The sequence below is a fragment of the Psammomys obesus genome, unplaced genomic scaffold, assembly GCF_907164565.1.
Source record: "Psammomys obesus unplaced genomic scaffold, mPsaObe1.curated_primary_1811, whole genome shotgun sequence".
NCBI classification, from domain to species: Eukaryota; Metazoa; Chordata; class Mammalia; order Rodentia; family Muridae; genus Psammomys; species Psammomys obesus.
In genome coordinates this window covers 1,082,336-1,109,475 of record NW_026585504.1, presented here as the reverse complement: position 1 = coordinate 1,109,475, position 27,140 = coordinate 1,082,336, and the positions used below count along the sequence as shown (strand labels likewise).

Sequence of the window (27,140 nt, the reverse complement as noted above, 5' to 3'; positions counted from 1 at the left end):
AATATATTGCATAATTTAAACATATGGCTGTGGTGTGACAGACTTGCTGGGGAGAATGCAGTACACATGGCTGCTCACCCCAGATAGGGAGCCCAGAGCACACCGAAGTACATAGGTCACCGGAGTCCAACTTGGTGAATTGATGACTTTTATTGGGGTTACGAACATGTGCAAAAATGACTCAAAGACAGCTGCATCATGAAAGCCCACCCCAGCATGAGTAACAGGCCACAGGAGCTGGGGAGCTGGGGAGCTAGGGACCTGGAGCATACTGCATAGCCTGTAAGCAGATCAGCGGGTTGGAGAGTGTCATTTCCAGGTGGCTCAGCTTGCTTAGCTTGGCTGGTTTTTGTCTCTTTTAGGCAGTTTGACTGATCTCTGCTTCTTTTAGGATGCCAGCCTTGTCTGAGATACTACGCAGCTTGGCTTGTCTGAGACTGACTGGCAGTTGTCTCTACTCATTACTCTTGTAGCGGGAGGAAACTATTGAATCTGGTCAGTTTCAGGGACTTCCTGAAGCTATTTTGAATTGCTTACTCTCTGTTGTAGGAGCTTCCCTGTAGTTTGGGATGTCTCAGTCTTGGAGGAAACCGCTATTCAACAATGGCGCACCTCAGTTTTCCATAAGCTGCAGTTTTCCATAAGCTGCAGTTTTCCATAAGCTGTAGTCAGGTGTAAGTGACTTGTGGCTGCACAGGGTGTAGCGGAGGGCTAGAGTGCTGGCTAAGACTTTGGGAGAAATCCACAGATACATGGTGAATGGATGGGTAGCTGAATGAGTGAATTAAGTTTTCTTAGCATGGAGAGATGTCCTTTGACTTTCAATGGTGTTATTTCTTGAAACATCCATCTTAACTTGAAAATACATGGACTGATCATGCCTGTAATCCATCTAACCTTCTGCTCTTAGGGCCTGGCCACATAGTACAGTACTTACCCTGGGGTACTTACCATTGCTGTGTGGCCTGACCAACTGGGAGTCTGGACTCACGGTTGCTCTCCAGACTCAGAGAAGAAGATATCAGAGAGCCCAGGGAAATAGGCAAATTAAAACTGCACGGTGCAGTTTCTACTGAATTGCATTTCTACCATCACAGAGTCAAACTATGGTAAGTTAGGGACCATCTGTACAAGTAAAGAGAACATGAGTCAAACTAGGAATAAAATCAGAATCTCATTAGGAGTGATTTATAATTAGAGAGAGGAAAAAATGTGACTTTCATGTGTCCTTTACTGAAGCACTGTAGCGGCATTTGAACGGTGTCAGCTGAGCACCACCTTTAGGAAGCATTCTTTTGCACTTTTTAAAGACCCTCCTTTGGGCTAGGCCGTGAGAAGATTAGACAGAGGCCTCCAGGTGGCCGAAGTCTGGTGAGCCGGCAAGGGCTTGGTGTCTTGCTGTACAGTTGTTATAAGTCACTGCAACAGCTCTGTGTTTAATGGCTTAATGCTACTGGCATCTAAAAGCTCAGCGTCTCCTTAGAGCTGCCTCCTGGTTGTAGGCCACTCTCTGGACACACGGAGTCAGGACACATGGAGTCCAGTCGTGTTATTTCAATGAGCGTTTTTCTAGATTAGATTCTCAGTGCACCTGGATTCTCATCCAATCATGATCCCTGAGTTATTCTGCTGTATTTTAAACGCATTGGGAGTTTCCATGATAACCAATAAGGTATTTCTTTCATGTTCAACTTATAATTGGCAGGTTCCCATAGGAACAATCATTATCAGTGCTATGAAAGAGCCTCTTGTCTGTTACATCTGGGAAATGAAAGTTTTGTAAAGGTCAGGAGAAAGTGTGCCCCCAATTATGGTGATGACTTGTGCGTCACAAATAGTTTAATAGCTTGGAACCTTACTCCGTCTCCTCTACAGTGTCATGAAGGGAAGTAAAAGGCAAACTTTCCTTACTCGCTGCTACCACAGTCTTGCCGCTACCACAGTCTCGCCCTGTGGTTTTAAGAAGGATGAGGAGACACCCGGTCCAGGGTGGCTTGATCAGCACCCACTGCTGTCCACTTGCTGCAGTTTGAGACTATTTAAATTACATAATCCCGTAAGTTTGTGTATCAGTTCACCTTTATTAATTTGTCAAAGTTAATGTCTGCGTAATGAATTGAAGATAATTAAAAATTCGTTGGCAGCCATCTGTTTGTGTTTTCTCAGGGAAGTAAGTTTTATAACTCATCTTGTCACACTTCCTAAGGAGACTTCATTAGCCCAGACTCCATTTTAAACCCAAGTCATGCTGCTGTTTTAGGTGATGTAAGAATTCTTGCTCTTAATCGTTCAGCTCATGGGAGCCTGTTAGGGAGTTCAGACGATGGACCTCCAGGAATCCAGAGTGTGCTTGCAGATGCTCTCATGGTTGGGAGTGAGCTCGTCAGACTCAGCTCTTTTAGTGTGCACTTAACAGGCACTGCTGGCATTTGTGGAGGCTCTGGGTGCTGCCCCAAGAAAGACCACCTCATCTCGTATCCAGCTACATGTCCAAGGAAGGAGGCTGACCACGCACAGTGCTTTCCCGGGTGCCTGCCTTGTGCAGCTTGCCTCATGCTACAGCAAGTCCATGCAAAGGAGGGTGTGGGAGAGTATAGTGGCTCTGGGGATACAGACATCACATCCCCACCTCCTCTCACCTCCTTTGCCATGCTTCTTTGCTAAGTTTCCCTCAGCACGTCTTTTGCCATCCCATTGGTTTTTCTCCTCAGTGGGAGGTGAGTCCCACAGGCTCACCATTGCAGTTCCCCAGTCTCTCTTTCCTCCATATGCTCTGCTGTCAGGCTGCCCGCTCTTACCTGGAGTGCATTCTCTGCCTCGGGACTTGTTTCCTTTTATTTTCCTGCCTTCCCTTATCCTTTTACCTGAGCTCTAGGGGCTGGTTCCTGAGCTTCCTTCTGAGGTCTTCCTTCACCCCTTTTTCCCTCTTTTCCTCTTTCCTGGCTGTCTATGGCCGGCCCCCTTTTTCTCAGCTTTTCACCATTTCCTCAACCACACCTGCTTATCCTCGAAGCCAGTCCCGGCGTCTGTCTGCTCTAACCTGTGAGGTGGCGTGTGCCCACATTTCTGAGCACAGGTAGGCCATTTAGGAGCACACCACTGTAAAATGAGGCTGTTCAGAAGCCCTTCAGGGGGAGCTTTTGTTTTGCCTTGAAAGGCAAAGGGGAGTCCTTGGCAGAAATAGCAGTTCAGTAAAGGTTTGAATGACATGTGTCCAACATAGGTGCTCCAGGAAGTGTGGGTAGAACACTAGTCTTCGAAACGTGACTCTGGGCTAGGGTTCTAAGCCTTGCGTGCCGTATACTGGGCATGGTGGCATATGCACACACACAGTCCAGCACCGGAAAGAAGACACAGGTTGTCAGAAGATCAAGTCATCTTTGGCTTTTTCCAGCACTGACATCAAGGCAATTACATTTAATGCCTATTCCTGAAATTGGGCTTATGTCTTTAGTCTCAAACTTGCGAATACTAGGTATAAAAGAGCATACTTTATTATCAGGAGCATTTCTCTTTGTTTTCCCTTATATGCTTGAAAAAAATGTTATTTATTTAAATATATTCTTTCTGTCAGCATTTGCCCTGGTAGAAAACAATAAACAAAATAATGCTTATTAGTTGTTTTTTTTTTTTTTTTTTATGGTTGTGGATAGGCCTATACTTTAACAGTTCAATATTTTTTGATGATTTTTGAACTACCATTGAGAATAAAGATGAGCAAACATTATTGTGTTTATTTTTTTCTTATTGTGAAAATGTTGTTTGCTTTAGATAATGTTGAAAATTCAGAAGAAATGAACATCACTCGTGTTTCTCCACCCCTACAAAAGCCACGTGCTGCATGCATTATGCTGACAGAGCACAGTTTGGCAGCTCTCACTCTTGTGATTTCTTCCTCTGCAGCCCTGCTTGTGAAATCTAAACGTGGACTTCAGTGGTTATTTTAAAAATGTCCTTTTGTTACATTTTAGGTATCTTTTGTTCCATTGCTTTAAAAATTGTTATTGGGGGGCCGGGAAGGTCCTCAGTTGGAAGAGTGCTTGCCTAGAATCCCAAAAACCTTGGGTTTGAGCCTGCCAATGGCTGAGAACATGTGGATGCTCCGAGTCTGTCATCTCAACACTTAGCAGAGGCAGGAGGATTGGGAACTCGTGCCTGAATATGTAGCTAATCTGAGGCCAGCTCAGGTCACAGGAAACCTGTCTCATAAAACAAAATGAAACATTCATTTCTGTTTTTTTTTCCTTAAAGTTGTAGACATATAAAAAATTATAATGCCAGTATATTTCACAGGAAAACATAGTTTAATTTTATGTATTCCTTTGATTTCCACATGTAATATTTAAGACAGAAATAAGGATTTTGATTTTGTTTAATGGAACCATTTAAAAAATCAAGTGTATCTAAGGAAAGAGGGGATTTTATTTGTCTTCATGTTGGTCCGTGTTTAGACTAAAGCATTTACACACCACCACCGCTAATACTTCCCTCGTGGGACCACTTGTCCTAATGAGCTGTCAATTATTGTGCATCTGAGTATAGTTAAAAGGACTATTGGGCTTGCAGTTTAAAAGCCAACATGAACTGGCAGGAATTGAATTATAAATGCGGTCCAATGAGGAGCCAGTGTGCCCTGCCTGCCAGTGCGTGCCCCATCTCTGAAATATTTTGCTTCCTGTTTAAAAATAAGAAACGCGAGAAAACGCCACGCCCTTCCACAGAGACATTTGCACCCCTGTTTATTCCTGTCTTATTTACTATGGAAAAGAATTACAATCAAGTTAGCTCTCCCTCAACAGATGAATAGAGAATATGTATCTATACATATACAGTGGCTATATTGATATGTATATGAATACGACTCATACCTAAAGAATAATGAAGTTTTAAAAATTGGAGGAAAGTGGTTGGATTTAGAACATGTAAGATTAAGCGAAGTCCCAATTTCAGAAAGGAAAAAAAAACCCTTCTCTCTCTCACATGCAGAATCTACCTGATAATATTGTTTATTTTTAAACAAATGTACATGCAGGTACAGTATACCTTGTAGAAAAGAGAACAGGTAAGATCCACTGCAAGGGGCTTAGGAAGGAGTAGATGGAGGTGTTGGATTCAAGCTATGAAAGAGGAGGTAAACTTAGCTGGTTTTCTAGCTCTAACGCTGTCATGGATTTGATTTTTGGTAGTGTGTAAGTCCATAAAGTATATTTCATAATGAAAGTGTAAATTTTTTAATGTTTATTTCATGTGCTTATGTGTGTGCTCAAGTGCATGTATAAAATGCAATAAGAAGCTCTACAGCGCCCATTTGAATGCCTATTCTAACTATGTAGAATTCTTTATTGATTGGTACAGACCTTGGGTGTGTGATGTTTCTTATTATTTGAAAGTTTTTAAAAATAAAGTTTATAATATTTAATTTTAAAAGTAAAATTAAGAAACAATAAAATGTAGTAGTATAATTAAGCATATGGCTATATTGCTTTTATGTTCTTATAATATGGATTAGGAAAACCTTATAAGCCAAGAATAATGGAAGAGTATTTTTTTTTTTTACTTAAACATAGAAAAGATTAGTAATGATAACTTGGAGTCATCATAGGATTAAGAGTGGGGTAACTTAAAGGTGTCTTGTCTTTATATATGGAACTCAGGGAAGCTGCAGTGTAGCAAAAAATCATTCTTCATCATTACCTGTTTATTGCTAGATTATTAACAGGGTATTTAAAAAAATGTGTGTGTGTGTGTGTGTGTGTGTGTGTGTGTGTCAGAGCCTTGACGCTTGTGGAGATTAGACAATAATTACTTGGAGGAATCGTTTCTCTCCTTGTGCAGTGTGGGTTCTGGAGCTTCAGCTCTGCCAGCACTGCACCTCCTTCCGAGCCGTCTCACCAGTCCATAAATATTAATATACTTTGCTGCTGCTTATGTGCTATATAATAATGTGCTGTAGTAATTCATATTTCCATAGTGATACCTGCTTTGAAAGTGCCTCTTGTAAATGATAACTTTAAGAAACCCATGATATGCCGGGCATGGTGACACATGCCTGTGACCCCAGCACACAGGAGGCAGAGGCAGGCAGATCTCTGTGAGTTAGAGGCCAGCCTGGTCTACAGAGTGAGTTTCAGGACAGCCAGGGCTACATAGAGAAACCCCCAAAACCCAAAAAGCAACAAAACCCAAAAACAAACTAACAAAAAAAAATAAATAAAAGCAAAATTAGGGATTGATTCAGTCCCACACTTTTGTTTTCATCTTGTTTTTTCCTAAAAGACAGTCATCTGTTAGTATTGTGGGAATGTCTCCAGTTATCTCATCCACACTTTTACAAAACAGGTAGATGCTGATATGCGGATCTGTTTTTCTGTGTAAATTACCTCATTTCTTTCAAATAATGTATACAAAGATTTGTAACACAAAAGCTTACAATTCCATAGTGAATGTGGCTGTCATATTGCACGTGTGATATGAGTTGGAATTGTCAAACTTCTTAAATGGCAGGAAAGTGAGTGTTTTTGATGTGGCTATATTATTTTCATTTTAGCTTTTCATTATTATGCCTCAGAACAGTCATAAACAATACTTAAATGAATGAGGATGGCTACATTCTAGCAAATGTATATTTATGAGTAACAAAATTTGAGTTCATATAATTATGTGTCACAAAGTGTTACTCTTTAGGTTTTTTTTTTTTTTTTTTTTCAGCCACTTAAATGGTGAAAATCATTCTTTGCTTGTGTGCTTTGCAAATTTTAATGGCAGGCCTGATTTGCATGTTGGGTCCTGGTTTTCCTAACTTTAATCTAGAGCATTAGAAAATCACTTACAAAATTAAACCACAGTTTTTAGAGAAATACTTAGGGAATCCCGACACTTCAGAGCGGATGAGTGGCTTGAGACACATCCACAGAGAAACTCCTCTGGATGCTCATTTCCAACCGTGGAGTGAGGAAGTGCTGGCTTTGGGTTGGCGCTGGACCAGGCTGCCCTTCAGATGTGATGTTCAGATACTCAGTGTCCAGGTAGCTGGGGCCACAGGCTTGCAGCATGAAGCCCCGGCATGCTTTCCACACTGGTAACTCGAGCTCTCTAATCTGAACTGTGAATGGGCCACTATGTTTTACAAGACTTATTTAACTCACAGTCTATATAATAAATTTTCTTTTAAATTCCATTTACAAGTAAGGCTGTGATTTCACTCACCGACCAAACACAGGCTTCCACCATATCCTTAGGATACATTCCTAGGAGCAGAATTCTTAGACACAGATTTTTCAAGTGGACCTGTAAGTTTAAAAGATCCGGCTTCTGGCTACTTCATAACTCAGTTCATTTTTCTTCTTTCCTTCTGTAGTCTCCCTCTGAGCCTAAGCAGGTCATATTCTCCAGCTATAATGAACTTATGATAGTGTGCTGCTTCGGGCTGGTTTCATTTTTCTTCCTGAAGGCGGGAGGACTGACACACTTAGAATTGCATCACTGTGCAAGCGCACAAGGCCCTGTTGTTGCTCACAAAGTTGGTGTGAGGTGAAGACAGAAAGATACTAAACCCAGCACACCGGCAGCCTTGGGAGCGTAGAGGTTTAGAGCGAGTCTCAACATGCCATTTTGTTTGCTTTTCTTTTCTTTTTTCCTTTAGAGGTCTGAAAAAAAAAACAAGAATATTTAAATTGAATTACAAAAGAAGCACTGATTCTTGGGAGAAAAGCAGTTTACTTCTTTAAGCTTACTTTAATGATAGAATAAAATCAAATAAAATTATTGTTTGAAAAGTTGCTTGCCATCATATTTGTCTTGCTAATCTTTCAGAGGTCATTATCTGAAAAAATATATTAATAATATTGATGCACAAATACTGTGCCAAATAATTTTGTGCCAAATATGATGTTTCTTCATTTGAAAGCTAGCCAGGGTCTTCCCTGATGTGATGGTCAATCTTGGCTGCCAAACTGTCACAGTCCAGAACGATCTGAGAGAATGCGGTGGGGGGTTTTCTTGACTGGGCTGGCCTGTGTGCGTGTCTGTGGGGCGTTTTCCTTGATTGCTAATAGGCGACTCCAGCCCGCCGTGGACCGTGTCCTCCCCAGGCAGGTGGGGTCAGCCTTCTTCCGTGGCTTCTGCTTCAGGTTGTTGGTTTGCGTTCCTGCCCTGGCTTCCCTCAAAACGGACCGCCACCATTAAACCCTTTCCTTTCCAGTTTGCCTTTGCTCAAAGTGTTCATCACCGAAATCAAACTGGGACCTCTGAGGGGGTGTTGTCTGTGCTGGAGCACGAGTGATGGGAAGAGGGTCTCGTAAATGTGGGGAGTGTTCTAGGGGAAGTGTTGGAGGAAATGAGGGAAGTTGAAGAGTGGCTGTTGTGGCTACGGCACAGCAGGAACAGAGTGTGAAGGTTGACAGTTTAACAGTGAGGGTCTAAAGATGTCACAACTCTCTAATCCTCCTCAGAAATGATGGAAACAGTCACAAGGCTGTGTTAATACAGTGCGTCTCTGACTCTTAGGCATATGAGATGGGCCCCATGATGTAGCTGAAATTCAGATCCGACAGTGGCATGTCCAGAGTGTGTCTGAAGACTGTGCTTACTGGGGTTCTTAGGCCTGCTGATACTTCATGTATGTGTGCACTACACTTTGAGTGGCAAGGCGTTCCGAGAAAAGGAGGGACACGAGGTTCACTTTTGTGTTCAGAGAGCCAGGGCGCACATCCGTAGCAGCACAACCCAATGACTGGCAGCTGGGGTTTTGCACGTGGGACACTATGCTGCACATACTAAGAGCATTTTCTATCCCAGGGAATCATGGGAGAGGAACTCTCCCGGTGTGTGTGTGTTAAGCTTGAACTGCAGATTATGTTTCTAACCAGTGTGTGTGTGTGTGTGTGTGTGTGTGTGTGTGTGTGTAACGAGCGCCTCTGTTATTTATATTTCACAGCCTGCTTTCTGTTGATGGTTTTCCCTGGGCCTTGCTTGTTCTCTCTCTCTCTCTCTCTCTCTCTCTCTTATTTTTCTCAAGTGCTTGACTGTGTAATGACTTTGCAGGTCCTCCGGTCTTGCTGCGGCATCTCCTCTACGGTGGGGAGATGCCCATCATCCCTTCCAGCGCAGCCATTTCATTGTTGTGGCTAGTGTGTATGACACGCATGCATGTGTGTTGGCCACTTTCAAGCAAACATCGCGCAGCTCTGAGTACATCCGGGTTACTGTGCTTTCCTCACCACCATGGATTTTCAGAACTTTTTTCATTTTAAAAAAAGGAAACAGTATCTCTTGAATGGTAACTTCCCTATTCTGCTCTCTGCTCTTGGCAGCATTTTGTTTTTCTTCCCCTATGAGCTGACCCCTTGAAGTTGTCTTTTTGTGGCTGATATAGTTCACTTAGCTGTGTCTTTAATGTTTGTCCATATTGGCATGTGCTAGGACTTTTCTTCCTTTTCAAGACTGGACATGACTTCGTTGTAAACATTTTGTTTATCCATTCAAATGGTGAGAACTGGGATGCATTTACTTATTAGATGTTTCTGTGAATATTGCTGTGTGATGATGCTGACATGAACACAGATATATTCCTTTGCTCCCTGAACCAGTTCTGAAGGTTTTCATGACAATTTTCAACTGTCTTCATTTGTAGATGTTTCTTTGCCATCTGTTCTATCCATGTATGGGCTGAGAAGTGACTCCCACCCTCCCCATGGTTGGAGTTGGTGTATCATACCTCTTGCCTCTGTCTGGAGGAGTGGAGAAGCTTGCCACCACTTTCCAGGTTCCCTCCTGCGGTCAGACACTGTTGCCCAGAGTAGCAGAGTAGCATACAGGATATGGCAGTCGTATTGCCTTTTCTCCTGGCTCCTCTCCCTGATCTCCTGACATTTCCCAGGCTCACTTACCAGATGAGCTGTCCCTTCTGACATCTTCCAGAAGGGTTTGCCTCCGGAGAAGCTAGACTAAAGAAGGTGAGAGGTGTGCTGCATCCTTACACACGTACACTCTGCCGCAGGAGAGTGGTGGTGCGGTGTGGGTGACGATGGTGGAGCCTGGCTTGTGTCCATCTTCATTCCTGCTCTGCTCAGCTGCAGGTTCAAGACAGTTAAACTCCTTCCCGTCAGCATTTCAATATTGTAACATCTTGTACAGAAAGGCTCTCTTTTCAACATTTTTAGCACTACAACTTACCCTTCTGATTTAGTGACCATACAGTACAGGGAGTTAGATGCCAAAAAAAAAAAAAAAAAAAAAAAGAACATTTCTTTAAACAAATAGGTTTCTTGTTTGTTAGGATAATCGTGCTTTGTGCATAGATGTAAGGTTTTGGCTTTTGTACTGTTTGTGAACTCAGGCTCTTCCTGGTTATATCCAGTTTGTTTTTCTTATCTCTCTTTTTAATATTCTTTATGTAGTGAATTTTCAACATAAAATTATCTTTTTGGTGGTGAGCTTGGAAACAGGTGAGTTTCTACCCCTGTTGCTACTCAATTTGAGATGTCTTGCAACCTGTGCCGATCGCAGCTCATCTTCATTGTCTCTGAGGAAGTAAGGCTTCTAGTGGGGTGTGAACTTTCACTTATCTTTGAGGGTTTTTAATGCGGTGCTCCGCTGGAGCATTTATGAATCAACTCTGTTTACAGCACTGCTTCAAACCACAGATAGTAAGTCCTAGGCTTGTGATTTCAAAGGGAAATCATGTTTCAGAGGATTGCAACTCATCCACACTCCCCAGATTAGGAAGAAATATTTAGCCTTTAGATTCATGTAGCTTTTAGAATGCTCCTTGCTTCTTCCTCTTCTGGATTTAAAAGGTAAGTTACTTTAATTGTTGTTTCATCTCTCTGGCTTGAAGCAAATGAGTAACTGTCGATGCAGGGGGAGTTTCAGCTACAGAAAGAGTGTCAGCAAGTGTTGTGTGCCGTCAGGGAGACAGTCATAGCACTTGCTTTCTATGCTTGGACTTTCCCCCCCACAAAACACGTGGTTTGTATATACATGTGATGTCTTAGTTCTCTGGGTTAGGAGCACACTTATCTGATCTTGTATATTAGAAATTAGAAATATTTGTTGACTTTGCACAAAGGCAGCTATTTGGAAAGTAGGGAACAATTTTTTTCCTCAGGATATAATAGACAGTGTAAGATCAGAAATGTACTGTATGTGAAGCCCAAGCAAGGAAAATGTGCTCAATGTGTCTCTAAACTAACTGAGAACATTCATTATGTCCATCAAAATGGAAGAGGGGCTGATTTGAAATTAGAAAAAAAAAAAAGGCAATTCTGCATGAAAGGGATCTCCAAGGGATTCCTCACAAGGCAGCTCACTAAGCCCCTTTCCTTCAGCTGTGTGTCTTCTGGCTGGTTCATGGCAGCATGAAATTACATTAAATTAGAAGACACTTTGGGGTGGCATTAATAGCTTGTCTTGATGATGTTGCATGGTTCAGGGAGCCATGACTGACTTCCCCTGTCCATCTGAGATGTAGCTGGAGACACCTGAGCACAAGCTATCTGGCTGTTGCTTTTCTCTACATCGACTGACCTTGTAGTTCACTTGCTGATGATCTGTTATTCACACTCATCCTCTTCTTTTCCTTTCCTTTATCCTCCCAGAAATAGATTCGAAACCAGAGGTTGAGTCAGCCATCATACTGAATATTGAACTCTGGATTTTGGTCTTCTCTTGCGTCCTTGCTAATGACTTACAAAATTTTTGTGACCTGTAACTTCTTTGCCTGTCAAATTGAAAAAGAAAAGAGTGCCTTCCAGTGCTGTAAGCACTTAAAGGCACAGCTTCTGGATTAGAGTGGCCCAGCGCAGGCCCCACCTCCACCTCCTCCTGTTGGTGGGATGTGCGATGGCTGCTTTTATGTCAACTTGATGCAAGCTGAAATCATTAGGGAAAAGGACTCTCATTTGAGAAAGTGTCCCCACCAGACTTGGCCATGGGAAAAACCTATGGTGAATTTTTTTTTTGATTGATGATTGATGTGGGAGGCCTCAGCTCACTGTGGTTAGTGCCGCCCATGGGCAATTGGTCCTGGGTGCCATAAGAAAGTAGGCTGAGCAAGAAAGCTCGTAACCAGTGTTCTTCCTTGGCTTCTGCTTCAGTACCTGGTGCAGGTTCCAGCTTGAGTTCTGGCCTCAGCTCTAAGTGATGGACTGTGAACTGTAAATTTAACTGAGATAAACCCTTTCCTCCTGGAGTTGCATTTGGTTATGGTGCTTTTTCACAGCAGTGGAATCCTAAGACCAGATCTTCGATTATCCATTTAACCTCACCAGGCCTTTGTCTTCTCATCTTTGAAATCAGATTCATCTTTGTGCCTATGTTGTAGGAATCTATTAATATTTACTATTGATTTATCTTCTGGTAATGCTGCTGTTAGTCCTAAACAGCTGTATACCCAAATCACCACACAGACACTGGGTTTATTTAGTTAACCTAGAACACAATGCTGTGCAATAGTTACTCCCTCCCAAACCTCCAAGTCCTCGTAGTTTCCTAACATTTAGATTTCCCACATTATACTTGCTTTTTGTGAAATCTTAGGTCTGGTTCATGCTCCACGTCCTCCAAGATCTCATCTCTTGCTCTCTTGCCAAGCTCTCTTCTTGCCCCTTCTCCTCCCACTCATTTCCTGCCCTCTGGCTCCTCCCTTCTTTCTTGTCCTCTGGCTCCTTCCTTTGTACAACATTGTGGCTAGTTGTTTTATTTTGGCCTGTTTACACACATTTGAAACAGGATGCTTAGAATAAGTATCATAATGCAATATCCGGATTGAAACCAGAGAGTGGTTGGGGAGGAGAAATCAGCATTTGAATGAACAAGGGTTAAGGTGTATACATTTAAAAAGAACATTATACCAACATGCCTACAAGCTATTTGGAAGATAAATGAAGTAATATATATAAACTGTTTAGAAAAGTATCTGATACATACTAAGGCTCAATAAATATGAACTTTCCTGTGATCATTGCTATTTTCCATCAGTAAAGATGAATCAATATAGATATTCTTTTTTCTGTCTTTGTCTTTTTTGTCCATGTTTACAGAGCTCACATTCTAGTGTTTAACCTCGGGCTTCCCATGTAATGACCCTGCTTGTGGGAGGTGAGTTGCTTTTTGCTTTATTCTCATGATTTAGTAGATGGAAGCTCAGAGTCCATGATGAGAATCAGGAGGCCTCAAACCTGGGCCCACTTGTAATGGTGGAGGGGTCCAGCAGTTCCTTTCCTTCTTTTCTTTTGGTCATTTGTCCATGGAACATGAGGCTTGCTTCAGATTCAAAGAGATGCCTTTGACTGTCTGGTAGTATTCAAATGACTTTTTCCTTCACCTTTTAGTTTCTTTTTTTAAAAAAAAATTCATTTGTGTGTGTGTGTGTATACACACGAGCATTTGCACCTCCTATGGTCTGTGTGTGGTGGTCAGAGCACAGCTTTCAGGAGCCATTTCTGTTCGTTTGCCACATGTGTCTTGTGGATAAGGCTTAGAGGCAAGTGCCTTTACCTGCTGAACCGTCTCATTACAAAGGGACTTGTATGGCCCAGGCTGGCCACAGGCCTCTGATTAGCCTGTCACATACTGTGACTGTAGGTGTTTCTCTCACACCTGGTTTAAATAACAAAACAAATCAGAACTATGAAGGAAACCATTATATTGAACTATGGCTATTAAAATACTGAATAAATTTGTGCTATAACATGTACATTACAGTAACAAATGAAAGGACATTTTTTTTTGCAGTGTTCAATTATCTGCAACAATTCTAACATGAAGTGAAAATAGCTGAAATTTCTATAAAAAAATAAGAACAGACGATTCAAAATACAGCCCTGGCTGTTGACCAGTATCCACCGATGCCCTCACCTTCACATGTGTAGTGAAAAACAACCATGTGGGTATTTTCCCCACCCAGGTTTATTCATGATAAAGTGCCCTTGGAATCAGGCAGGTCGCTCTTGGACTAGGTCATTGCTGCGACTTTTTTCCCCCTTTGCTATTTATATGGGTACCAGAGTATATAACACCCCCAAATACTAAAAGATTTCCAAGTGAATAAAAGATGTTAAAATTCCCTTATACTCTGCAGTTGGTGTCACTGGTCATGAGAAAAAGCGTGGTGCTGGCGAGCCACGGAGTTGTTCTCTCTTGGGGATCTTATCCATGTGCTTTCTGCATAAGGCATGTTGCAGTCTCCTCGCACATACAGACACTGGAAGGGACTTGAACACTGGTCTTATTGGCCATTGTAAACATCAGAATCACAAAACAGGCACAAAAGTACAAAACTGTGAGGAAGCTGGCACTGCCTACGGTGAGAGAGGCGTGTCCTTAATGGCAAATATAAGAGTGCCTTATCAGAAAGCAAATTTAGCAAGGAGCTGAGTTCACAGCCTCCAGAGTGTGGAGACTGCAGCATTCAAAGCCTGTACCCCAATATGCAGCCATGTGTCTGTTTCTTATTTATAAAATTAGGATGTTGATACGCGAGTCACACTGTATTTACAAGGAAAAGCTAGGTGTCCTGTGTTGTTTGGACTCCTGAGCTGCAGGCAGCTTTCAGCCACCCGCCACCTTCCTCCCCCAGCGCTGTTAATTTAACACCCAGAAAACCGTTGAGCCATGTGTCCAGAGCCACCTCCCTCTCTCACCAGGCCACCCTGGGTTCACCAAGTCTGCACAGTTCCAGATGCTTCCTGTACTGCTTTCACCACAACTTTTGGTAGTTCTGAGGCTTCTGGATTATTTCTGAATATTGGTTGAGGCAAATTAAACTTCCAAACTCAGCATTGTTTTAAACACATCCCATTGACTTAAAGGCTCGTTCTAGGCTTAACTCACCCTGGCGTAAGTTTCCATCATTGATGAGATTGCAAGTAAGAATCTCAGTCAGTGGTTCTCCAGTGGGGCCAGTTTTGCTCAATGTCTTGTCATATCTGGGAACATTTTTACTACACGAGGGTACTATTATGTTACATTGTACTGACTCTAAAACAAGCAAGCAACCCCAAAATAAAACAGGTTGCTGCTTTTGTCCAAAAGTAGATCCAGACCCAGGATGTTGTGGAATGTCCTACATGTTCAGGATAATCTTATGCAAGTCTCCTAACCTGTCAGGAACCTTGGCAAGACTAGCCCTGGGTGAAGGCCCACCCTTCTTCCTGCTGCTGCCCTGCCTGATCTCTCGGCCCTGACCTCTCATCTCCCTTCTCTCTTCCTGATTTCAGCTTCCTCGTTTTATGTTTCTCTCTCACAGGTCTTTGCTTATGGTGCTACTTCAGGCTGGAATGACTACCCTTTCCGCACAGGAAGTGGTTGCCTGTGATGGATTTATCAGTCTGCTCAGCATGTGCTTCCATATTTCAGACTTGCAATTACTCTTTAAATTTTGTTGTTCCTACAAGATTGTAAGTTCAAAGTGATGTGGGACCAAGGTACAGGGCTAGTAAATATTTGAGTGAGTGGATGAATGCTTGAATGATATCACGGTTGGAAAGGGGCCAAAGCTGAGCCTGTTGATGGCAGCCCACTCTCAGCCAGGCAGCTTCCTTCCTACTGGTTAGGCCAGTCCTGTAAGGACCATGGGCACCATTCTTCATGATGTACATGGTTTAAGCCTTCTGCTCTTAAGGATGTCTCTTCATCAGTCTTATTAATCTCCTTTGTATTGGTATCTTTCTGGGGGTGGCTTGAAGCGACAGCTTCAGATAAGCAAGGAGTGAGGAGACAGAGCTTTGTGTTGACGATGAGCAAAATGTAAGAGGAGGAATAAATTGGGGGGTGGGGATGGGCAAGGCACTGTCTTTTGCCCTAAGCCTCATTAGTGTTTAGCACAATATAAGTTAGTTCTCAGTGTATCACAGGATTAGCTCCTCAACTAATATGGTACAATTAAAGAGAGGTTATGCTATTGCACAATTAAAGAGAGTTATGATTGGCCTTGGGTGTGTGTATCCTGGGACTTGGAGGTTTTGAGGTTCCCAGGTAATCCTGTTATGTACCCAACTTTGAGAACTGCTCATAATCAATAATTAGCTATATCAGAGCTACTCATGTTAATCTTTCCAAAGTGATTCAATATTTTCTGTCTTGGTCATTTAATACTTTTAGCAATTTTATGATTTTTATGTATATAAAATTAGCACTTATACTTTGTTCAAATTTATAATTGTGATATTTAATATATAACTTTCTGACAAGTGACATGGTAAGACCTCATCCCCCCTCACACCCCCTTCTCAGCTATCACAGAGAAACAGTTGACAATCCTTCATCTTGGAGGAAGCTGGAAGGAAACCATTTTTCAGATAGTGTGCCTATAAAGTAACAAATTTAGACCTTTTCCTTGGTTCCCGTGGTGCCTCGCCTGTTTCTAAGCCTCACAGTTTCTTGCCTAGCAGGACCAGAAGGAAGAGCCCACACTGCCCCTGAAGAACTTCCAGAAAGCTCTTTGTTATTTTATGACTTACCACGTGGTTATGCATCGTGCTTTTGTTATGAGTGAGCTGGCCAAGGCGACCGGTAAAGGAACGTTAGAATCCCTTATAGTCACTTCCGCCCCTACCCAGCGTCCTCCCCGGCATTGAGACAGGCTTTCAGTCTGCTGTAATGCTTCCCCATAGTCCTAAGAAAGCTCGCCACCTGTCAGGCTGTGCACGGTCCCTCAAATGACCTCTGCCGTTGTTTCAAAGGTGAGAGCTGAAAATGGAACAAGTTGTCGCATGTCACTGTGTGTACAGCGCCTAAGCCTCCTTTCTAAGAACAGCAGCTTTGGCAGGGAGCAGGCAGGCATCACTGTACAACAGGGCACTAGGCAAAGCGCAGTAAGGCCGGAGACCTGAAGTTAAGCATTGAACACTACAGAGTCTGAGGTTCCGCTGTACCATGCGGAAGAAATACTAGCGTAGGAAGACAGTGTGAAGATGATGCAGATGAGCCAAACCTACCATTTCTTCACCGTATGAACACATATCAAAATATCAGGGCTTTGCTCACTGATAGAATACCTGCTTGTTACATAGGAAGACCTGGGCAGGATTCTCCCAAATACCAGGAACTCTTATCCAAACCAAACACAAACTAAAGTGGATTAAAAATTGGCAATAGGGCTAGTGTTGTACTTAACTGGCCTCTGCTTGGCAGAGGCTAGACCTGAGTATATCTCCAGCCATAAGGTAACAAAAAGGTTGTCAAGAGATGTTTAAGGGAGAGTTATAAGTGAAAATTATTTTTTATGTTGTCAAATCTAGAAAATTTGGTTGAAAATCATATCTAATTGCCATTTGGCTGATAGGCGAAATTTTACTTTCTAATATTTATTTTATGTGATTCAAAAGTCAGTCAGTCAATTTCTTTCTTTCCCTCTCTCTTTGTTTGGATTACTTAAGTTTTAGAAATTACTACGAAGAATGTAGCTTTGTCACAGTTTGTATTTGAGCCTCAGCATTTGTTTCACTAATAGATTTTAGTAAACTTGGAAACTGGGCAGGAACTTGGAAATTGTCTTATTATCAGTGCACAGGACAATTGAGTACGTTGTGTCCTGGGTCTTTGCTGACCATCAGAGCGAGGCCAAAACCAAGCAGCTGATTCCACACTGAGCATGTTCTTCTTCACTTCCGAGTGAGCACTGCAGACAGAACCTCGGCTTGCTGTCTTCTAACCCTGGTCTGAGGCAAACTTGGGGTACACATAATACTCAGGAGGGTCCTGTATCTACCACTAGGGGTCAAGGGCAGTTGGAAAAGGAAGGGAAAGGATAAAAAGGGCTAATTAGCTGATCCCAGGTGGGCAAGTGACCTCCTGTGTGCTGAGGGCCTGTAGAAACCGCAGGCGTTACACTGGGCTGTAGGCGCCCGGCTGTGTTTACCCTGTGGTCTGAGGACTTCTCAATGCCCTCATGCTGGTATTTGTAGCTAAGAGGTACATGGAGAGGAGAGTGTGAACTTCTAGAACAGCACCTCTTCTGCTGAGACTGAGTCACTGGGGGCAGAGGGACCTACCTGGCTCGGCCACGGCCTGCTCACTGGGCAGAAGACTTTAAGCCAGGCTGCCCGGCATCTGCTGTCCCCTGTGCTAAACACCCTGGCTGATTTACTTACACTTTCCTGGCTGGTGCTCTTCTCAGGGAGGAGTGAGACCAGGAAGGCAGTGAACACTGCCAGTCTAGGATGTTCCTCCTCTGACCCTCCAGAGCTCTCCGCTCCGCTTCCTGAGGCTGCTGCGAGCCGCTCCAGCCGTGGACTGCTGGCAGGTCCTAGAGGGAACGAGTGAGGGGAGGCTTGTTCAGCCGGTGCTTGCTACCTTGCATTGCTGACAGGTGACAGACAGTGCGTCTCCTTCTGGGAAGCTGCAGAAGCTGTCACATGGGTTTCTGCTGCACTTTGTGCGGCCCCTACACCTCTGTCTCTTCTCCTTTAGATCTAGGCTAAGTCATGTTCCCTGCTTTCCTAAGCTCTGCGCTCCTAGTAAACCACCCCTTATTAACTCCCCCTTAGTTAGGTGTTCCAGTTCCCGTCTGCTTCCTGCCGGGACCCTGACTGAGATTCCATCTTGGAGCCTTTTGCTTCCTAAACACTTGGGTGAAATGGAACAGCCGGAGAGGAGATATCATGAAGACATAAGATAACGAGAAGCTGACCTTGAGTTCCAAGGATACTCAGCACGCAGGCTGTCTAACCGTAAGAAGGGGTACTCATCACAAAAGATAGAGTTCTGACAGATGCCTTGAGTTGTGATTAGAATGTTTCCTTTTCCACTGTATGGGAAGCCCTGTATGAGCAGTAAATTGAAAATTAGAAACTGGCTTATTATGACTATATGCATACAACTAATTATAATGTACTTAACTGTATAAGATGGGAAATGTGCAATGCAGGGAAAAGAAGGGTATAATGGACCTGTCCATCTGGACATTTCAGATTTATCTCATGGATTCTAATTTTAGAAAAGTATGTATCCTCTTTAGTTCCTCAAATGCCCCATCCTTCTACTGAGTTACAATCCACTTTTTGAGAGTTTTTAACAGTTGCTGTTAAAGTAATTTCAAGCGCATAGAGAAAGGCTCTACAGCAACAGGAAAGGCTCATCCTGCAGGGACTCTTGTGATTCAGTCACTTCGCTGAGCACGGTGGACTCAGTAATGAATAGCACTGGATCTGTGCTTTCAAGGAAAGCACAAAATGGTGGGAAAATAGAAGCCTAAACAAGTAATTGTCATGAGAATTGTAAAGTATCATTAGCTTATACTGGGCTCTATGTGTATCCAAGTGAGGGGATGCTGAGTCTGTGAGGAAAGGCAAAGAGGTTGGTGGGTGACAGGAAATTCCATGAGTTGCTTTTTGGAGAACAGCAGTGAGCTGGGCAGGAAGATGAAGGAGAGGATGGGAGCTGAGGGAACGCCTCATGGTTTTGAGATGAAGTGAAACACATGATTTAGTCATAGCCCAGTAGCCTTTGGAGGAATGATGGGATTTGAGGCCAAGGATAAAATAGCAATCTAATCCTTAACACTCATTATCACTTAGAATAATATGGGTTGTGCATACTCTAAAATTATTAGAGAAATGTAAGCAAACTGAAAACAGTGTTTTAAAAAGTCTTTGGTCATTTAGCGTGAAACATTGCTTGTCATCTTGTAGCAATGTTCTAAATATGGAGTAATATGTGTTTTGTTTTTTTTATTGTGTTTATATATGTGTCTGTCTAAATGCATGTGTGTTTGAATGTATTTGTATTTGTGTGTATGTGTGTACATGTGTGTGCATGCGTGAATGCTAGAAAATGGCGTTGGATCTTTTGGAGCAGGAGTTACTGTGAACCATCTGACCTGGGTGCTCAGATCACACTTGGCTTGGGAAGAGCAGCAGTTTTTTCCTCTTTCTTCTCTTTTTCTTTCTGATGGCCTAAACGTACTTCCACTGGCACCTTAGCTTCCGTTAGTCCTGCATTTCTGAATCCTCCCCCCACCCCGCCCTGCATGTGGCTTGTCTGCCATGTGTCTGACATGCGTGCTGGCATAATCCCAACACCATGGCCTCGTTCTCTCTTTTCTCTATTTTTCTCTTTCAGGTATACCTCCTGAGATTTATAGCTTTGCTGCCCTGGGGATTTTCTTTTCAACTCTAGTCTGAAGATCTTTGAGCCTCCTTTCTGAGTCCATTCTTATTTTATTAATGAGACCAAGAACTCAGATTTACCCAATAGCTTGATCAGATCTCCTGTAGCTGAAGTGCTAAATTCTCAGATCACACTCAGGCTCCTGTCCTGCGGGGACTCTCTCTGCTTCAGTCCTTCCTCTTCTTGTTGGTTGCTGTGGTCTTTTCCTGCTTCCACCCTCTCTAGCTTTGTCATAGAACACACCAAAACTCACTGGCATGAAACAACCATCAGCATCTCACCTGTCTGTGGGTGGACTGACTGGTCTCAGCTGGGCAACCCCGCTCTGTAGGAGACTGACTAGGTTCTTTGTGGCTTGTCTGAACTAGCTCACTGAGCATGAGCAGTTGAGTTCCGTGAGGACGTCAGGGAGCAACTCCAGTCTTTTTCGTGCTGCGGGCTCCGGGCGGATTGGATTTTCCATGCTGCCTGCTCTGTGCGGATTGGATTGCTCACAGACCCGGTGACTAGCTGTCAAGGGAATCACTGTAAAAGCGAAAGCAGAAGTCACTCAAGAATGGAACTTGGAAGACCCGGATGACAAGGCCCATTGCATTCTGTAGTTCACCCCAGCCAAGGGCCAAGTTTGAAAAGAGGGAAAATAGAGTTGACAGCTTGACAGGACAAGTGCCATATAAGTTGTTACCTTTCTTCTGGGCACCTCGTCTGCCATGTCCCATAGTGCTACTGTTCCCCACTATTCCCCTACTATTTACAAACTTTTAGTAAAGTGCTATTCACCAATTGTCCGTGACTCCTAAGGACACTCATGTTTATTTCTGTCTGGCCAGCAGCCATCTGTGGTTCAGAGGGGAAAGTGTGTGCTACTGGGGATTTTTTTGGAAATCTTTAGGAGCTTATGGTAGGCCTGTTGTTTCAAAGAAACCATGATCAGTGTTGGCCGTTGAATGTACTCAATGAGTACACGCAGGATCATTACTCTCATAGCCCATAAGTCCAACTCAACATCCCCCTTTTACTGGGCCAGAAAGCTCCATCTGACTTACCTTCCGACTTCTAACTTTTCTGCAGCTATTCTCTTCCCCACTTTCCAGGATAGTATTATTGTTGTTCTTTTCTCCAGTGTAATTGTGCCTTCTCTTTGTCCCTCCCTTCTTTTCTTCCTTCATTATTTTATTTCATTTCATTTCTTTGGGAGAATATCTTCTGATTCCTTGACTACCTCAGCCTCTCTTGTGCTGGATATGACAGACATACCATAATGCCAACCTTTTCTTCTTTTTGCCTAGTGTCTTTCTGTGCCCTTGAAAAAGAAGTCTCTCTTTTCATTTCCATCTTCGGTTTGTCTGGAAATGTCTAACTGATGTTTCAGCTCTAAGTGCAAATGTCACTTCCTGAGACGAGCCATAGGTTCTACCTGTCCTCTGTCCCAGGAGCTAGAGAACAAGGGAATGTGACTGCCCTCTTCTGGGTTAGGCACTCACAAGTATTTGTTATTTATGTCCATTAAAAATAGGAGGCAGTTGCCTTAAAAAAAAAAAAAGGATTAATAGAGGGGGTCCTGATCACCATGACACATTAGGGGTCCCCCTCTCTCTTAGGGAACATGGAACATAGTTTCTCGGGTGGTCTCTGCCATTGGTGGAAGTGTCAGTGACGTTTTGCCCTGAAGAACATAATACAGAAGGATAGAGGAAGCATGGTGTTTTGAGATGTAGCAGGGATTCCTGCTTGGAGTGTAAGTGGTTGCTAAAAGCCATCGTTTTTCTTGTTTGCGTCTGTCATCCTGTGGCCTCAGGTATGTGCCCTGAGATCTTGGTGATGGGGGACCACTGATGACCAGCAGACCAGCTCATTCCCTTTCTAGTGATTGCGCCATGGAGCCAGTGACTTGTACGACTGTACGCCAAATACTCGTTTGACTAAGATTTTGGATGTCACTTGTCTGTGAGTCCACTCTTATGAGATAAACTTAGACGAAACTTTTGTTCTTCTGTGGCATGCTGTTTATTTACAAAGAACATTAGTGGATGAATCAAAATGGCAGGGAAAACACAGAGAGATGGAGTAGGAAGTAGCTGTGATTCCATTTTACTCAAAGATGATATTCAGAGTTCTTAGTGGTTTGCAGTCCCTATTTTCAGGAAACTTAGATAAAAAGAGAGGACTTGTTACTTATTGTCACTAAAATAAGTAACTGTGTATTGTGTGTGAGGGGTGCAGTAAAGAAAACACTGAAACCGCTGCTCCATGATTGGGGGAAGGTTTTTATTGTGGATAAGAGAATGAACAACCAGAGATGCCTGGAAGAGTCCAGAGCAGAGAGGAAAAAGCAGACCAGTCCTGGTCAAGGCTATCTGTAGGGAAAGGGCAAATAGTGAGAAAAGCAGGTTAAAAGGAGGATGAGTAACTGAATGGAGGCAAGGACGGGGGGAGCCGTGAGTTGTGGTAGGCCTGGGAGTTTGTGGCAGAGGAGGAGGTAGAAGGGGCAGGAAGTGTGCAGCAGGTACTTGTGACGAGGGAGTGCGGGAGCCTGGAGTTTGATATACAGCCACAGGTATGTCACTGTAGAGCCATGTCTCGTCTGCCAGAGGCAAGGGAAATGGCTCCTTTTGGCAGATGGGAACCCATTTCCCAAGTTCCCGAGGAATGCTGGCTTTAATCTAGCCACCAGAAATCCTTCTATAGTTCAGCATGAGCTAAGGCAAGACCATTCTTTCTGGACATTGTCACTACCTAAGACCTAACCTGTTTGAAATGCTCCGTTGGTGGAGGGTATAAAGTGAGTGCCCGCTGGCGTGTGTTCTTAAGGCGGATCCCTGCTCAGCAGTACAGAATGGACCTGTGGTCCCGAGTGAAGTGTTCTACGGCAGGCAGAATGTGAGCAGCATGCGTGGATAAGCACAGTTAAGAGGAGTTGCGCAACAGAGGGGGGACAGGACTTTCTAGGCTGGGAGAGTATTATAGAGGAGACTTAAAGTGAGAATGCAGAATGTGCATTTGTGCTCCAGTCGCAGTAAAGGCCTACCTGGAGGAAAGGGAGATACAGGGTGGAGGGCTATAGACAGCTCCTTGGAGACAGGCTACAGGGACTGAGTGTTGGCATCATATAAAATATGTAATTTGGGTCATCATCTTCTCTATGATTGGTAAGGTAGTTTTGCGGAGATAAAGGCCAGAGCTATCAAAACCACTTGGGATATGGTAGTGCTCTGCCTCAGAGGGGTGGTATGAGAGAGGGGAGGGATGGGGGGGAGAAAAGGAGGGACAGAGAGAGGCAAGGGGAATGGAGAGACTGAGAACATGACTATGAAAATGTTTGGGTTCTCAGTGGGAAGACTGCAGTGTGCCTGCAGTCCCCAGTGCCCAGGTTGACTGTGGGTTTGTTGAGAGACAGAGACTGGAGATATAAGTTAGTGCCGAACACAAGCCATGGCACTAACTGCTCAGTGAACACAAATTTGACACTGTATTGAGCTTTCCATCGCTAGATCAATCTCAGAGACTACAACTTAGAAGGAAAGTTTGACTGGGGCCAGAGTTTCCTAAGTTTAGTCCTATGATCACTTAGTCTCATGGTTCTGTTTTGGTGATTCAGAAAGTCAAGAGCAGAAGTGTTTGGTGGAGAAGTTGTTCTTCTATAGCATCTGGGAATAGAGGACCAGTGTCACAACCCCCTTTGGTGGTACATCCCAGCCACCTAACCTCTTTTGACCTGGCTCCACTATTTTTTATTAGTACCAAGGTGAGGACTAAGCCTTAAACACAAAAACTTTTGGGAGATGCCTAACTCCTAAACTAAAGCAGCAGTTTAGCAAAGTAAAACAAAATGCTGGCACCCCCCCATAAAAATTCCAAGCAAAACTAATACCTGTTCAAACGCTGACACCCCAGTTTGCCAGTGTATGATTCTGTTTGACACTGAAGATGCGTCCCAAAGGCAGCAAGTTTATGCTACGTCCCCGTTGCCGTCTGGTCTAACTCCTGCTTTCCTTTGCCTAGATTCCGCAGGAGCCTCTGGCTGCTCTCTCTGGGCGTGCTGACAGATCTGCAGACAGTTCTCGACAGATCAGCCCGGGTGAGTCTTTTAAAATAAGTCCGATAACATCGTTTTGCCGTGATCCTGCCTCATTCAGAATGTAAGCCAAAGCCCTAAGAAGGGTCTTGTGGGCTGGTGCGATCTCCTCCCTGTTGCCTCTGACTTCTGCTGCTGCTGTCCACCTTGTGCATGCCTTGACGGCCATCCTGGCGCAGTGCTGTTACTCATGTGTGCCTGGCCAGGGCCTTTGCACATGCTTTTGTTGACTGGGTCACTTTCTTTCATCAATAACTTTAGATCTTTTTTAAACCTAACCTCCTTAATTTATTTATTTATTTTTATTTATTTATTTATTTATTTTGGCCACGTACGGTCTTGTTTCAATTTCCTGTTTTAACATTACAATCCTTGAGACTACCCTTAGGATCTTTTGATATCCAGACCATTTTCTTATGTTTTCTGTCAGTGGCCCTCCAAGATGACAGTCCATGAGAACAAGGAGGTTCATGTACAACTTGTCACTGTGGCCTGCACTGTGGCCAAGCATGCAGGAAACATTTGCTCCACAGATGCAGCAGATTCATTTAAAGATGCCGTTTTGATTGGACTTGTGATTTCGTTGAGATCAGCCATCAGCCACTGTCTTTATGTTCAAATAGTGTCTTTGCTCAGTTAGTTGGTTAGCGGCTAGAATCTGAAGTTTGCAGTCCCAGCGTCTAGCCCTGTGTAGTCCCAGAGAACTTCCTTACAAAGTAGACAGTTAAGAAATGCTAGAAGGGGCGCTGGATGGTGGTACGCGCCTGCAGTCCCAGCGTTTAGGAGGCGGAGACAGGGGGATAAAAAGTTTAATGTCATCCTTGACTGCTCTGCAAATTTCAGGCCATTCTGAGCTATAAGACACCATGATTTAAAAACAAACAAAAACTGAATTGAGAGAACCGGCAGCATGAGATACATAATGACACTGTCTCAAAAGAAAAACCAAAGAACAAAAATGAGAATAGAAAGAATGGAAGGACCATAGGAGAACAATTTGCTTCGGTTAGCTGAGCTTCCACTGTGAACTCTAGAATCCACACAGCAGTTTGCCATCTCTCTCATCATTATTATTATGATTATTAATTAGCTGCTCTTTCAAAATTTGGACTTAAAGCTTGCAGCTGATGGTTTAGGAGATTGTGCTATCCAGGATGCAGAAATTGCTGGGGCTGACCGTAACTATTCATGGCCAAGTAAGGAACAGCATTAGCAAGAAACTGGGGGTGGATACAGCCGTGCATTGTGGGAATTCTAGTCACTGTGGTTCCTGTGTTGGGGATTAGCTGGCTGGGCTTCCCTCTGCAGTAGGGATGTTGGTTCGCCTACCTGGAGACACTTTCATAAATGGAAATAAGAGACAACCTTGAGGGACTTAACTTTGTGTGGAGAGAAAAGGGAGAAGAAAGTCGGGAAATCACTTTTATTGTGAAGCTTTGTGTGAGAGGCCCTCAGAAGGCTGCCTTTGTTTAATTTGGTATCAGTTTTCTTTCTTCCCAGGGGAAGGAGATGGCTTTTGAAAGAATGCATGCAGAAAATCAGGCTGTGGGAGGCAGAAATGAATTTTGGAATGTTTCCAAAGTATAGCATTCCCCCGAGAAGCAGGGTTGCAGCCCTGTAGGCCTGTCACAAAAGGGAGCGCCAGTCACAGAGTGTGCTTGCCGTCTCATTCCTGACATAACTGGTGGCCAGTTGTGAGGGCTTATACTTTTACATGGAGTTTTAAAAAAGGATTTTAGGTGGAAGGGAAATAGCACACTCACACACACCCACACAGGCACGCAAGTACACAGGTGGGGGGGGGGTGGGAGAGAGTGATGAAAACAGTGGCTGGATATGTCCTTTCTTAATCTTAGATTTTAAGGGTTAAACCAGTTCTTAGATGTTTGGGATTTTCCTAAGTGGTAAAAATCTGTGCAGACCTTGTTTTCAAACACAATGGCTAGGGGAGGGGTGTGGCAAAGGAGAGCTCAAATGAAATTCAGTCCTGGGGAAGAAGGCTGCCCATCTGCCCAGGCAGGAGCGCCTCCGTGAGGTGTGTGGCGTGGCTGCGGGGATCTTCACAAGGATGGCACCTGTTCCGGCTTCTCTGCAAGCCCCGAAGAGTGCTGAGCATTGGGGTCTGCAGTCAAATGACACATCCGGCTTTTCAGTTCTCACACGCGTGTCTGCACTCATTTCTGTCTTCCGTCTGAAAGATGGCAGCTCCCTGGGTGACTGGAATAGGGAATTTTGTGTCCACGGTAGAAGTAGAAGTATTTCTCTGGTGACCTCGGTGACATGAAGCAGAAATCACTGTGCTCTGTGTGTCTTTCCTGACCTAGCAATAGTCTGGGTATGAGTCCTCCATGCTCAACAAATGTTTAAAAATATTTATCTCCAAAAAGTAAAAGGAGTTGTTTTTTTTTTTTTTTTTTTTCTGATTAGGAAAGTATATGGCCATATCCTGTTTCTGTTTTTTGAGTAAGTGCTCTTTGATAAGTGTTCTTTGATAAGTGCTCTAACTTTAAAAAATGTGGGCTTAGGCCTGAAAGGTAGCTTAGTGGTAAAGACACACACTTTTCCAGAGGACTTCGGTGCAGAACCCAGTGAGTAACCATCATGCGTGGATCACAGTGCCTGTGGTTTTCCTTCCAGGAAACCCGGTATCCTTCCCAGCCTCTGCAAGCACTGAAATACACGTATGAGCCAGCATGGACACACATACACACACACAAATACAAACGAGACAAAATGAAATCTTTAAACATGCCTGGCTCTTCATTAGTTCTGAACTCACAGCTGTCCCGTTAGCTGGCTCATCCAGCGATCAGGAGTCTTCATCTCTTCTGTTGTTCCTAAGGTTTAGCAGAGAAGAGGACAAGGAGAGAACACTCAGAAGCCGCAGTCTCACTTGCAGTCAGTGCCCACATGTTCATTTGTCCCCCAGCTGCCCTTTCTCCCTCCCATATTCCAT

General features: G+C 43.6%; 1 protein-coding gene across 10 annotated transcripts in view; it reads left to right on the top strand.

Moving 5' to 3' along the window:
* Positions 1 to 27,140, top strand: part of LOC129674066 (1-phosphatidylinositol 4,5-bisphosphate phosphodiesterase beta-4) — a 382,363-nt gene that overhangs the window by 64,611 nt on the left and 290,612 nt on the right. For all 10 annotated transcript variants that reach the window (XM_055604042.1, XM_055604240.1, XM_055604786.1 and 7 more), the window contains exon 2: positions 24,112 to 24,187. The gene's annotated coding sequence lies outside the window, so the exon portion shown is untranslated. The remainder of the gene's footprint in view (positions 1 to 24,111; positions 24,188 to 27,140) is intronic.